At 37.4% G+C, this 14437-nt stretch overlaps 1 long non-coding RNA gene across 1 annotated transcript; it reads right to left on the bottom strand.

Moving 5' to 3' along the window:
• Window positions 1-4232: 4232 nt before the first annotated feature.
• Window positions 4233-10251, bottom strand: LOC143850538 (uncharacterized). Its single transcript, XR_013236006.1, has 4 exons — window positions 10102-10251; window positions 8846-8892; window positions 8125-8194; window positions 4233-4506 (listed from the first exon to the last, which is right to left on the bottom strand). It is a non-coding gene; the product is annotated as an uncharacterized LOC143850538 (long non-coding RNA).
• Between the last annotated feature and the right edge of the window lie 4186 nt (window positions 10252-14437).

Raw genomic sequence — 14437 nt, 5'->3', positions numbered from 1 at the left:
TTTCTCAAATTTTACAAAAATGGAAGAGAAGGTCGGGGCGACTAAACAATGGTAACTACTGAGAGCTTGGGATTTTTCTAGGCTTTGAAAAGGCCTTAGGGAATGGGAATTTTCCAAAACCTTCAGGTCCGTTCAACACTTAGAGCTATGTTTTACGAGAATTTCGTAATTTGACTTGATTCTTCTTCTTTTAGAGCTTTGCAAAATGTGGGTGTCTACAGTACCTAAAATATACTTGTGGACCCCGATCCGAGAGAGGCGAGGCGGGGGACGGGCCCCACACTAGTCTCAGGATCATCCACGTGAATGGAGAGCTCTACCAAGGAACTCTCGAAAGAATAATGCCTCTCACAGCATGAGTGGCGATAAAAGGTGAGATACCTCTCGATTCGGGGACTAGCCCAGATTCGAGGCGTACCTTAAACAAAGAAGAGTCGCCATCCAAGGAAGTGGGCCAAGGATCCCATACTATGCTCTGTTGCAACGGATAACCAGAGATATAAAAGAAGGTTCGTGCCTGGTTACGAATTCGGAAGGTCTAAAGAGCACCTCATCCGCCCAAGTGCAAGCACATGGTCTCTTATGCCATTTATTATTGATTTTGAAGAGTTTTGGGCGAAAGTCATATGAAATAGGAACGAATATCTCCGAGAAGACATCTATCTGATCATGCATGTCTCGGAGATGAAAAAATAAGCACACATAAAAGAAATGAAAGAAGTGTCGCCTAATAATAGCTAGGTTATGAGTGTCATACCTAATTGGTATCTGAGTTCTGGTGTGCAAACATATGCATACTACAGCTAAAGGTATAAGATCTGTACATGAAAGTAAGAAAACACAGCAAAACACACAACACAATTCAATTCTAAACATAACTGGATAAGATGAATCCTAAAACTCTAATGCATTGACTCGGACCAAGATGGCCGTCCATCCCAGCTGCTCTACGTATCCCGGCCTCGGGAAGAATCGGAGTCAACGTAGTTCGACGACCTATTCTAAACTACGATGCCTAACCATCTAGAACCGCTATCCTAGACTCGATCCACTAGACTCGACTGATTTTTAAAGCTTTTTGTACAATTGCTTAAATTCATGTGAATTGTAATTTTTAGGACTCTCTATATGCCCTAACTAATGCAAGTTTATTAGCCTTAAGCTAATGCAGGTGGGCCCTATATCCTATGTGTAACTAGGCTGTGCATCCTAAGGAAAATCAAGGGTTGACTATATGCTTCATAGTCTAGCCATCAGTTCGACTAAATGTCTAACTGACCAACTCGAGGCCTCCTAACTCTAGGGACACCCACACGACAGGCCACACCATATCAATACAAACAAGACAGACTCCTAACTCTAAAACAACCAAACGGCTAGGACAGACTCCTAACTCTAGGGGAAGATCTTTTTGAAAAAAGGTTTTGAATAATTTTGTATTTTTGGGAAGGTTTGAAATGTTTATTTTTTTTAAAGGTTTGGCTGGACTTGGGATGTGGATCCCAAGCTGCACTACGTACCCTATTGAAAGGGATCAAGCCAACGTAGTTCGAAAACAGACTTTCCTACTACTCTCCTAATGACTCGAGAGTTTTAAGATTTTTGGTTTTTGAAATGTTTTTTTTATTTTTGACACAAGAGGATAGAATCCTATCATCATAAGGGTAGGATAGACTCCTGATATCCCGCAAAGGTTGGACAGCATCCTATGCTTTGCGGGGGAAAAGAACAGAATAACAACTCTGCAAGGGTTGGATAACATCCTATACCTTGCAGGAGCGGATAGAAAAACACATGATTTGATAAGAGGTTGGATAGAATCCTAACCCCTATGATGATAGGACTTACTCCTGAAGCTGAAGGACTGACTCTCTAGCTAAGGACAGACTCCTATGCTAAAGACTGACTCTGAAATTAGGAATTCTAAGAAGGATGTGCTAATGAGACAAGGCATGTCTCTTAAAAGAGATGGAGGACAACTATGACCAATGAGACAAAGCCTGTCTCCAAAGGGTTTGAATTTTACCACATGAGACATAGCCTGTCTCCCTGAGGATAAGCTTTTCTACTAGACAAAGCATGTCTCTCTAAAAGAAATGGGCTTGTAACCTGCAAGATGAAAAATGGGCTTGTAATTGATGATGGATATGTTATCTAATGAATGGCAAAATAAAGTGGAGTGCGGCTAGACAGAAGAACAATTCGGAATTGGTTTAAAATGGGTAGTGTAGGAGGCAGGGTAGATTTACTATAAACTACGAGACAAAAATGTTGGAAAGGTGGGAGCAAGGCATGACCGAGAGGATGGCCCGTCCACCGGAGAATGGAACTTGAAGGGCTTTGCTTAGGCCAACAAGATCGGTGGCTCTGATACCAGGAAGAATTTAAGATTCCTACTATTCTCAGATTTCTTAGATGTTTTACAAAGAGCCCTAATGTGCGTTTATATAAAACACCAATAGGGATAAACATAGAAAGAGATCATGATAAGAAGGGAAAGAGATAAACCTAATCTAATTCACTTGCCTAATCTTAATCCCAGAACTCAATATAGCCTAATCAAATCAAATCTGAGAAGATTTGATCTTAATATGATTTTATTCTCTAATATGTACGCCTAAGTTATATTTGTATCTCATACAAATGCAGTCATAAAAGCACATAAATTTTGCATGAGTAATGTTTGCTCATAGTACGTTTGATTTTTGGGTGATTTGCATGTAACTTTCGAAGAGAATAATGGCTGACAAATATTTGTGGACATAATTAAGGAACGATTTTGGTGGTATCTACCGGGTTTCTTTTTAGAAATGAGATCGTCATAACTTCTAGATGAAAAGAAAGTTACGTATATTTCTCTCTAAGTTATATATCTAAGATATGTTAGCTATAATCTATCTCCTCTCTCCGTCCCTTTCTCTCGTTTAATCTGATAACCAAATCAAATCATTCAATGGCTAGATCTGGAATCTATTCTAGGTAAGAGAAGATAAGATTTTAAGGTTTTCCACATATCTAGCTCCCTCTATTTAATTCTTTTTAGCTATGGTTTTTTTTTAACTTTTAGAGAGTCCGGACAAAATCTGATTGGACACAGAAAAAATACTGATTGGACACGTGGGGAGTTGAAAACGCACGTGTAGACGTGAAGTTGGGAGGAGAGAAAGAGAGAGAGAGAACTGAAGACATAGACAGAATTTTGAGATTTTGAGAGCGGCTCGTTTGGAGAAAAGAGAAAAAGAACTGAACCCAGCTGCTTTATTAAAGTAGATAGATATTAACATTCACTAGTAAAATACCCCGTGTGATGCACGGGACTATAAAAAATACGATTTAAAACTCAATTTTTTAAAAGATATATTCACAAAAAAATGCAAGTTGAAAATGCAGCCTATGAGGCCTAGATCTATGCCAATGAAACTAACATTCATCTTCCAAATCTGTAAACAGTTATAGATGTCAATAATTGTTTAGTCAATGACAGATGAGATGAAAAAGTTCATTACACACGTTTGTTCATGTCTCTGAATCATATGTAGAAGGTAATCCAACATTATCACTAAAAAAAAAACAAAAACACATGCATCATACTACCGCACTAGGGGTGCAACTCGGGTCGGGTTGGGTCCAATCCGACCCAACCCGAGGAACCCATTTTGCCAACCCGACCCGACCCAACCCGATTTCTAACCCAACCCGACCCAACCCGATTTGCAATTGGGTCAACCTGACCCAACCCGACCCAACCCGATTTCCAATTTATGCACATGTTTTTTGTGGGCCCCACTGTTTTTTTTTTGCTCACATTCCCACACAGGCATCCACCATATAAAAACTCTGTAACTGAATTGAAGGATAAATTTATGTTGAAATTTAAGCACATTTCTAGCTTCAATGGGAAATGGGTTCAGTTGAAATCGGGTTTTAAGCACATATCGGAATTGGAAATCGGGTTTCGGGTCGGGTCGGGTTGCCCGACACCCCAACCCGACCCAACCTGATTTCCAATTCGGGTTGATTTTTCCCAACCCAACCCAACCCGATTTTGAGAAAAACCCAACCCAACCCAACCCAAATTCGGGTTCAACCCGACCCAAGTTGCACCCCTATACCGCACTACACGAGGTTCTGAAGAAAATCTAAAAGCTTTCCACATCATGGGGAAGGAAGCGGAGGGGAGTTTCGGGAACAAAGCCCCCGGATTTGAAAGTGAAGCCCTATTGCTACATGTAACATGCAAACATAACCAATTCAAGAAATAAACAGCAGTGCAAAAGTTGTAAGACTATCTACATGTGAACATAAACAGCTATTCAAAATTTTTAAGAAGAAATACAAACAAACCCAACGACGTAAAACACAACAACACAACTTTGAGATCAGAAGCGATAATGTCTTCAGGTCATGATCACCAGCAGGAGCTTTGCATACAAAAGCGGGCACAACACTTTCAATTAATGCTCTGACCTCGCATTCCTAATTCAGTCGAGCTGATGAAAGATTGGTCTGTTCACATCAGTGATGTTAATCAGTATATGAAAATAACTTTCCATATGCACATATGTAGAAGAGTGAATATTGAAAATGACTAAGATCACACAACAAACACTTGACAAATTTGGCATAGAACTTCTGCATGATAAGGTTTTGCAAAGAGCTCATATAATTGAAAATCTATTTTAAGTTTATTGGATATAAGTTTATTGGCTATGCAGTATAAAAGGATGTACTTCATCTTTATCATTAATGTGAAAGTGGGTGATACAGTGAAGAGGGCTATAATGTGTACACCTAAAGGAAAAATCAGGACTTGTTGGAGAAAGATGATCATGGAAGATACAATAACCTTCAAAAAGCAGCCACAAAGTGATGAAATCCTAATATTATCAAGATTCAAGACATCATTTTTGGGATAAGGTCTGAAACGTCCAAACACATCATCCTCACCAGATTAAAAATTAAATTGATTTGAAACAAAAGCACCAGAAATACACAAATTGCTTATCACTAAGGATAATAAATGTTTGTAAATTTAACAACCAATAAGGGTAAAAGAAATTTCATATAATAGTATAAAATCCAAAAACATGATGCATCAATAAATAGAAAAACAGGATGTAGAAAGTGGACCATAAGAGCTCATGTGCTCATGTATAAACCATGGATGTAGAAAGTGGATCATGTAGTTGGTAAAGCAACAGAAAAGCACATGAGGTTATAACTTATAAAACATAAACAATTAAGCAAAATTGAATCACTGATATGAATTATATATGACAGAGATAAGGACAATCACAAAATCATTCATGGCTACTTGCCTAACCTTGGTCTTGGTCATGGATAAGATATGTTTAGGTGATTATATGTTTTGGTGATAAGAATTATAAATGTTTGCTGATAAGAATTATAAATGATAGAGATAAGGACAATCACAAAATCATTCCTGGCTACTTACCTAACCTTGGTCTTGGTCATGGATAAGATCTGTTTAGGTGACTATACATTTATTTAAAGAAATGAGAAGTTGGAGATGTTATGTTATAATGGAAAAAATTGAAGAAGTATAAATTGAATAAGGAAAGAGTTGCAAAGCTCTATCAGATTCAAGCGATAGGCATGGGCTTGTGAACAGATATCTACCATTGAAATCCAAGTAGAGACTTGGTTCGGCAACCTAGAGGGGGGTGAATAGGATGTTTATAAAACTTTTGCCTCTTAGAAATTTTTTCTAAATTTCACCCTAGTTTTATCCCTTGGTTAATTAAGTTGAATTAGTTAAGCTTAACCAATTTTCACAAATGTATATAAGCTTAAAAATCCTTGTTTAAATAACCAACTTAATTAGGAGATTTAGTGGGCTAATTAGTAATGTAAAGATATTCACGTTGGATGGCAATGCTAACTCACTCAATTCTAAATAATAAGACAAGCACAAATAAGAGAGTGAGAGAGGGAGTGAGAAATCGAGAAATACCAACGCAAGCGACACAAGGATTTATAGTGGTTCGGCCAACGGCCTACTCCACTCTACTCAAGGTCGCACTTGAGGATTTCCACTATTAAGACCTCCACGACGCCCGGCTCCAAGGCTTTTACACTCCAAGGGAATTAAATGAGGATGCCCTTCCACCTTTACAATGACTCTTCTTCTCCGCCGAGTTCTAAGCGCTTCACCCAAGGGAATTAAAAACAACGGATGCCCTTGCCACCGATCGAATAAAGAAGAAGAAGAAGAAGAAGTATTAGCCTCTTACTAGGCTTGATTACAAGTTGTAGCACCAAGGATGCTCTCAAAGATAAACAAGTTTAAACCTAACCAATCTCAAGTGGATTTTCCCAAAGTCAAGGCACAATGAAGGATCGGTGGGAGATTAACCCAAAAAATGATTCACAAATGGATTTCTAGGGTTTATTAGAGTTGGAAAATGTTGCTCATGTGTTTTGGACCCTTGAATGGGTATATATAAAGTCCCAACTCCATGTGACCATTTGGGGGGTAAAGCAGTCAAAACTGGGTCAAAAAATCAACTAGCCGTTGCACCCCAACGACTATATTTTTTTGAAGAAAAACATTTCTCGGAGTTCCGAGCAAATTCTCGGAGTTCCGAGAATTCAAACAGAGCTTTTATTTTTAGAACCTGGAGCATTTCTCGGAGCTCCGAGAATGTTCTCGGAGTTCCGAGACTGGTTTCCAGTTCCAGCAAACAATGTCGAACTTGTAAAATTCATATCTCCCTCATTTCTCGTCGGATTTTGACGTTCCTATACTCTATGGATATGAGAAAAATGAGAGCTATCTGTTAAAAATATTTTCAAAAATATTTGAAAATGTTTTAAATAAGTTTTGATAGGATTTAGTTGCTGGTCCAGGTTGTTGCTTCGGAACTCTGTTTTGTTCATTCTTGTGTTGAATGCCATATGGGTCCCAACATGTTGGTACACCACCATGGCCATTCACTTATCCATTTAAGTCCTTAAAGGGTGTGTTAGTCTCTTTGAAAAATATATTTTTAGGGGTTTTAAGTTGTGCCTTGATAAGAGAAAACACAAGAGAGATAGGTGATACAATCTACCCTTTTTACCATTCTCTTGAATGAACTCTTGAGGTAGCCATTGCTTGATCTTCTCTTTGAGTGCATGGCTTGCTTTGGGATCTTCAAGGTTGAGCTTCTTTGCTTGACACCTTCCAAGGATGATGCCACCATTTGGTTCAAGCTCTTTTGCAAGTTGTTGATCCACAAGCTTTGGCCTTCATTGTTCTTCCTTTGTTTGTTGAATGCTTTGAGATGGTTGATGATGAGCTTCTCCTTGGTACCTCCAAGGTGTGATTGGTCCAAGTATGTTCCGAGCTCTTTTGCCATTGTGTTTGGTTCATCTTCAAGCATAGGCCAACAAGGTGTGTGCTAGTATGATTTGACTTGTGTAGGACCTGTCTAAAGCACAACACTCAAGGCAAATGATTACTCCATAAACGACTAATCAATTTGTGTTTGTTAATCATCAAAACAAGGTGATTGAATAAACGCATGGGGAACCCTTGGGCTTACAACCATGAACCTAAGAAAATAGTGGTTGTAAAAAAATGATTTGAGATTGTCACAGTATGTACGTTAGATAAGGAAGGCCTCTACCTGAGGGCCTCCATGTGAGCCAAACTGCAGAGGTGGTCTAAATCAAACCCATTGCGCAGGTGGTCCACAGAAAACAGGTGGTGTACACACAACCTGCTGCATTTTCAATGCTAGCTTAAATGCCAGCTTTCAAAACATTTGTCCTTGGACTACCATTGATAAATCCATTTTCTGATTCTGTCTGATGAAGTTTTAGTTAGTTACATGCAAAAATCTTTTCCTGTTTATGCAAAAATAACATCAGCGTATTCGAATACCATAATCAGTTTTGCAATTAAAATCAATTCCCGAATTCCGAAACGTTCAGGGACTAAATAGTCATTAGGTTCCGGTTTGATCCGGATTTGGAGAATTATAATAATGGATCTTTGGATATGGGTAATTTTTAATTTTCACAGTCGTCATAAATAAGATGTATGAAGGAAGATCCATACTGCAGGTTACTCAATTTAATAAATATCAAAGTAGTTTTTGTAAGAAATATGAATTATACCCTTAGTTGAAGCCTTTGTCCATCCAAGAAGGTTTCAGGAATATGAATCCACACCAAGCTGAAAAGGCCCTTGTAATGCCAAGAGCCCGGTGATCATCTTGAAAGAGGAAGTTGCTTCAAATAGCAAATGGGACATTAAGAGCTCATTTCTTTTTGTAGGTGACATTTAGGCCTCCTTGGAAGCCATTACTTGTAGCATCTATAAAATTTCTATGTTTATTACATGCAAATAGTAATATTTTTCATGGAAGCATTTGCAGTTAAGATTATATGCCAATAATTTTAAATGTTTCCAAAGTGGCCTAAAATTTGTATCTTTGTAAAAATTTAAAGTCGTATAAACAGGGAATAAATAATAGCTGGCATTTAGTGTCCTTGGCGGAAGCTTTCCAAAACACAGCGTTCCGATCGCATATTGTTTGAAGCCTGAGACTCCAAAGTTGTACCAATGCAATCATCTTCAATCATGAAGTGCAAAACATAAAGGAGAGATGAATTGTACCCTATCACCGATGGCTTTATGTGGCTTATTAAGAAAACCTCAGTAATGAAGAACCAACCTAAGACCCAATCATGAAGATCAAAATAATTAATAGCATAATACATAATCTAATATAAAGATGCAATAGAAATGCCCTTGGAATTGTTTTCAAGCTAATATCATTGGGAATGCAATGGAGTTATGTATATATAAAATTAATTGAGGAGATTATGTCAGTACCTTACGAAGCCCCAGAATGTTTTCCAAGCGAAAGCCCCAACAGTGACCTAAAAACCAATCAGGAAGATAAAATTAATTAATACAAAACATACAAATGAAAACCCATATGACCTAAAAGTCTAACATAAGCAAAGTTCGATTTAAACACCATGGAATTCCCAAAAACAGAACACCCCACTCTTAAAAAAAAGAACAAAACTTTTAGATAAAAATCTAACATAAGCAAAGTTCGATTTAAACACCATGGAATTCCCAAAAACAGAACACCCCACTCTAAAAAAAAGAACAAACTTTTAGAAATACACTTAGATTTGTAAAAAACATAGACAGTTTTATACCTGCTAAAAACATGTTTATCACCACAAAGATTCATCTGATTGGAATAAATGTGCAAAACAAATTACAGATAATATAGAACCATTATGAAAAAATGTGCAAAATGAAGACATCAGAAACAAAAATAAATAAATACAGATAATATAAAGAAACAAATTACATGGAAGAAAACAATTTATCCATTTTCCTAACTGAAATTGAACAAAGCACATAAATCCATATGTGTATAGGTATCTATATCTCATAATAATACATGCATGCCTAAGGAAGATGGTAAGGAAACAATGAAAAATTGGAGAGTCTAAAAAGGACAAAGGAACAAAGGAAAACCCAATTGAAGAATATCCATGAAAATCCATCACCATTTAAAAAAATGAAAAGAAAGAACATGCAGAGACAAAATCTCTCGGAGGAGAAAGCGATAAATAAATGAAAAATCAAGATCCACTCTTTGAAGAATAAAACATGTAACCAAAATCCAAAAATAATGATAATAATAATCAAGAAATCCCCTAAAAAACCCAGGATCCCTTTTCGAAGAAAACCCCATGAGAATCCATCAGCATAAATCCACTTTTTGAAGAATACCCAATAAATATGAAAACCCATCACTTTAAAGGAAAAGAAGAAGAAAACGAAAGATCAAAATAACCCTATCAAGATATAAAAATGAAAACCCATCACTTTAAGAGAATAAAAATGGAAAACAAACAAAAGAGGAAAAAAAGAAGAAAAAAACAAAGATCAAAATAACCCTATCTAGATATAAAAATGAAAATCCATCATTTTAAAAGATTAAAAAAGGAAAAGAAACAAATGAGGAAAAAAAGAAGAGAAAAACACAGATCAAAATAACCCTAGCTGGATAAACTTCATCTACTCTCCTCTTACATTAATGGGGGAAAAAGCTGTCCTCTCACCTTGTGATTAGACTTCAGAAGAGGAAGATCTCGGATTCCAACGATGGTTTTTCTGGTTAGAACAACCAAAAGAGAGACAGAGAGATGGCTTGTCGAGAAAAGGGAGAGGAAAAGGGACACGTGGAAGGGAAAAAGTAGAGACCGACACATGGGGGGGTTTGGAAGGGGAGGGGTCGACTAATCTCGAGAAAGGGCACGTGGAAGACAGAGAGAGGGTGAGATGCATAAAACAGAGAGCCTTGAGGGGACATCTAATAGAGATAAGGTCATTAAATTGACGTATACTTTCTCATAGATATAGATGCTAGAATAGCAGCTACAGGGTTGACGGTAAAAGGGTAATGCCTACGTGTAGTAATTCTGAGCAAAAAAGAAAAAATTCTGATTTTCCCTCTGGCTATATAGTAATAGATTACAATCCATTCAACACCTTCTTACTAGTTTCCTCTCACCCTTGTCTCCCTTTACTTTCATCGCTACGTCTTTCCCTCTAGTTTCTTCCCACACTCGTGGCCATGCAAAGTGAAATCATACACTCATACCACTGAGTCTTCGAGACTAAATTTTGCTAGATTATGCATCCAAATAAAAGCGGGACAACAACTCCCTAAGTCTATTAATCTTAGAACATCCTCGGGAGTTATCTTGCAGCAAATTCTCTATGATTGGAAACTTGTAGCTTGTTCCACATGCCTTGATTTTAGTCACAAATCCAGCGATTGTAGCTACTCCTCTCGGTAGAAACCTTCCCTTTCAAAGCAAGTTTGGAGGCCAAAGTTCCCTTATGCTTCTAACCTTGAAAACTTGCCTCAAACAACCGATGAGAGACCCCTTTCTGCCAATCTACCTCCAAATTGTCCCTCCCCATCTGAGATTCCTCATTCATGGAGCCCCCCCATTAGCAATAAATTTTCAGCTCTATCCAACAAGGAAGGTAATAAGTTCAGAATTATCAGTAAATCTGCAGAAGCTAATAGATCAGATAGAGAACATCCTACACTCAATTTGGTGACTTCGATTGGGGAACATTCTTCTTCAATGAATTCCAAGTCTAACTCGGTAAATTTGGATGAAGATGACAAGGATGGCAAATGGCAAGAAGTTAAAAGAAAAAAAAGGAAAGTTACATGCTCTCCTCCTACGCCCATCTCCTTCTTGCATCTTACCCACTTTATCCAAGTCTCCTCTAAGGATTGGATGGGGTTGATTCCCATCTGAGGGAGAGCCTTTTGTCATTTTATCGGCTAGTGTGGGCTATTTTTTTTTGTTTCTTCTCTGGTTTTTTGTTGTAGCCTCTTTTGCTTTCTTCCCGATGTTTCAGTGTTGTTCCTTTAGGGTTATTTCTTTTTTGTTGGTTTTGTTTGTGTTCCCCTTCGCATGTGTTGGGGTTGCCCCTTTCCTTCATGATGTATCTTTTGCATTTTTATAAATATATCTGGTAGGGGTCTGCCTAACCCCAGCTTACCCATAAAAAAATAAGTGAAATCGTATCAATTGTACTAGTTTACGATATTCTTCCTTGTCAGGGTTTAGGCCTCGTGATCATGAACTATTTTCTCATTATCTTAGAAACAAGAATCTTGGTCTCCCCCTTCTTTTCAATCCAATCAGAGAAGTAAATCTTTATGATTTCAGCCCTAACGTTCTCACAGGTATGTAATACTTTTTTTTTATTTACTCTTATCTCTTTTGTTTGCGTATTCTTTTGTATAGTTTGACTTTCTAGTTTTGAAGGTTAGTGTTAAAAATAGATAACTATATTGAATCTAATGAAATAGTTAAAATAGAGAAGATAAACTAATGGAAATCTTTGTTAGGCCACATGAAATAGATTTTACATGTATAAAACTTGTTTTACAACCTAGAGAAACTAATGGAAACATTTCTTCCCATTGTTTTTGGGTGGTAGAGAAACTAATGGAAATATTTACTCCAATTGTTTTTGGGCAGACGAGAAACTAATTGAAATTCTTTTTAAGGCTTGAGAAACTAATGAAAATCTTTTTTAAGAGTACCTGAAACAAATTTTACATATATAAAATTTATTTTAGGGCCAGAGAACTAATATCTTTCTTCCAAAAATTTTTGTTTTTTTTGGGCAAATAGAAACTAATGAAAATCTTTCTTTACGAAAACTGAATTTACATGTCTACATAGTATTGTAGACACCCCATTTTGACCGGACCCTAATTCCCAAGAGCGAATAAAATCCCGAAAAACTGAACGCCAAGCAATTTAACCCAAGTTGCACCTCAATCCTTATTTTTATTCCAAAAATCGATGAAAAGAGGGTGTGAAATATCCCATACAGGAGTGTCGATATGAACCCTATATGTAGCATAGATTAGAGCAAAATGTTGTATTCATTGTTACCCCAAGGCAGCCCTTGTTGGATAAAGAGTAATCATAATTTCACAGAGAGGGAAGTGAATCAGGGATTAAGGTGGCTGTCCTTAACAAAAGAAAAGAAAAGGCAATTTCATTTTATCCTTGTTGTTCAATGGACCACCCCTAGCAATAGAAAAAGAATGGCAAAATATACATCAAGGTGCCTGTCCAATGAGGGGGTTTTGTAAATATGTCATTTCTATATAAATTACTTGTTAGAGTTCTAAAAGAGGGGGGTGCTTTATCGAAAGTGGGCTGTCTCTGGAAACATAAGGGGGCCTATATGTATCATTTTCTATATATAGAAAAGAGAAGGTTCGAGAGGAGTGCAGCTACCAAGTCAAAGGGGTGCTAACATTAGCTCGCCTTCATTCTATAAAAGGGAGATCGGTTAAGTCTTTTAAGAAGGTGGTGAAATTTTGAGCACGGAAGTGGCGATATCAATCCCATGTGCAAGTCACTAAGGTGGGTATAATTACAAATCAAGTGGGGGGGGGGGGGTGTGCATTTACTAAGGCAAGGGGGTGTCAAAATTAACACACCCTCATCTATATACCATCGAGGTCTGTTGGTAGGGGATCTTTTAGAAAACATAGGGGGTGTGAGTGAAAACGAGAGTAGAGAGAGAAGGGGGGTGCAATGAGGGGGGTGCCATTACCAAAATCGGGGTGTGCTAAAATCAGCACACTCTTCACCTATAAAATGCTCAACCGAGCAAGGATTTAGAAAGGGGAAAGGGCTTCTTCTTTTTCTTTTTTTTTCATGAAATCTTTTAGAGGGAGTTGAGAGAGAGCAAGAGAGAGGAAAGAAGAAAAATCTCCTTCAAGCCTTAACCTTTTTTCCCCTTTCTGATCTAGCATCATCTTCTCCGCCGAGCTTACCGGAGCTCCGGCCGGATCGTCTTTCATTTAGACATCTTGTTCTTTGCCTCAATCATCTTTTATCATCTCAAATCCCTTCATCTCTACCATGTTCTTAGCCTTGTGAACTCAAACCCTAACCCATTGCTTTTGACCAAACCCCTTTTTCTCCAGCAAATCTCCATGGAATCCGGCGGATCTTCATCAAATCCGGTTGAAATCATAGATCCAGCATCATTTTCATCACAATCTTTCATTTATCCCTTCAGCCTCACTTATTAGATCCGATCTAATTTGATCTAAGAAGTTGTGAACAGAGATAGAGAGAGAGAGAATTCATGAGAGAAGGAAGAAGATCGAAGAAGATTCCCGCCGGATCTTCCATTTTCTCGGGCCATCTTGCTGGAGTTCTACAATTTGATCCCAAGTATTTCGCAGGCACCGGCATTTAATTGATCGATCTCAAATAGCCATCGAGAAATCACATTTTCTGTGTCCGATTTAATAAAGAAGAAAGTGAGGTTGCAATCGTTGTTTCATTTCAAGTAATTTTCTCATCACCTTTATAGATTATAACCTGAATGGAAATTGCATTATTACAAGAGCTTGATTGAATGTTTTGATGCGTATTTCAATTGTCCATCAATTTTTGAAGAAATCGCCAGATCTGTGAGTTTTGATAAAAAAATCAAGCTTCATTTCATTGTTAGTCGTTGACTGGGAGTTCAGGGACTTAATTTAAGTTCAAATCGCACTATAAAAGGGGCTAAAATCGTGTAAAGATCTCGATTTGGCTGTATCACAAATTGTGACTTGTTTTGCCTCTTAATCAAAGTCTTTGAACCGGATTTCTGGTATGCACAGCTTAATTAGTTTTGCTATTTATAATTTTGATCAAAGTACTCGATTTAGATCTTTCATCTTTTTAGCCAGGAATTCTCTAATTTAGGCTTGGATCGAATTTTGTGGTAGAAATTTCTTATACAAATGCAGCTTATGTTTAAGCTGTGATATACTTTTGTGTCAAGCTGCTGATTTGGATCTTTCATAATAGTAGCTTATCTTTTGTTGGAATTTAAATTTAGAAT

This window comes from Tasmannia lanceolata, unplaced genomic scaffold (assembly GCF_043159265.1).
Source record: "Tasmannia lanceolata isolate RefF3 unplaced genomic scaffold, GAP_Taslan_0.1 ptg000018l, whole genome shotgun sequence".
Lineage (NCBI taxonomy): Eukaryota > Viridiplantae > Streptophyta > Magnoliopsida > Canellales > Winteraceae > Tasmannia > Tasmannia lanceolata.
The sequence above is the reverse complement of the archived record's forward strand: the minus strand, read 5'-3'. Positions and strand labels throughout refer to the sequence as shown.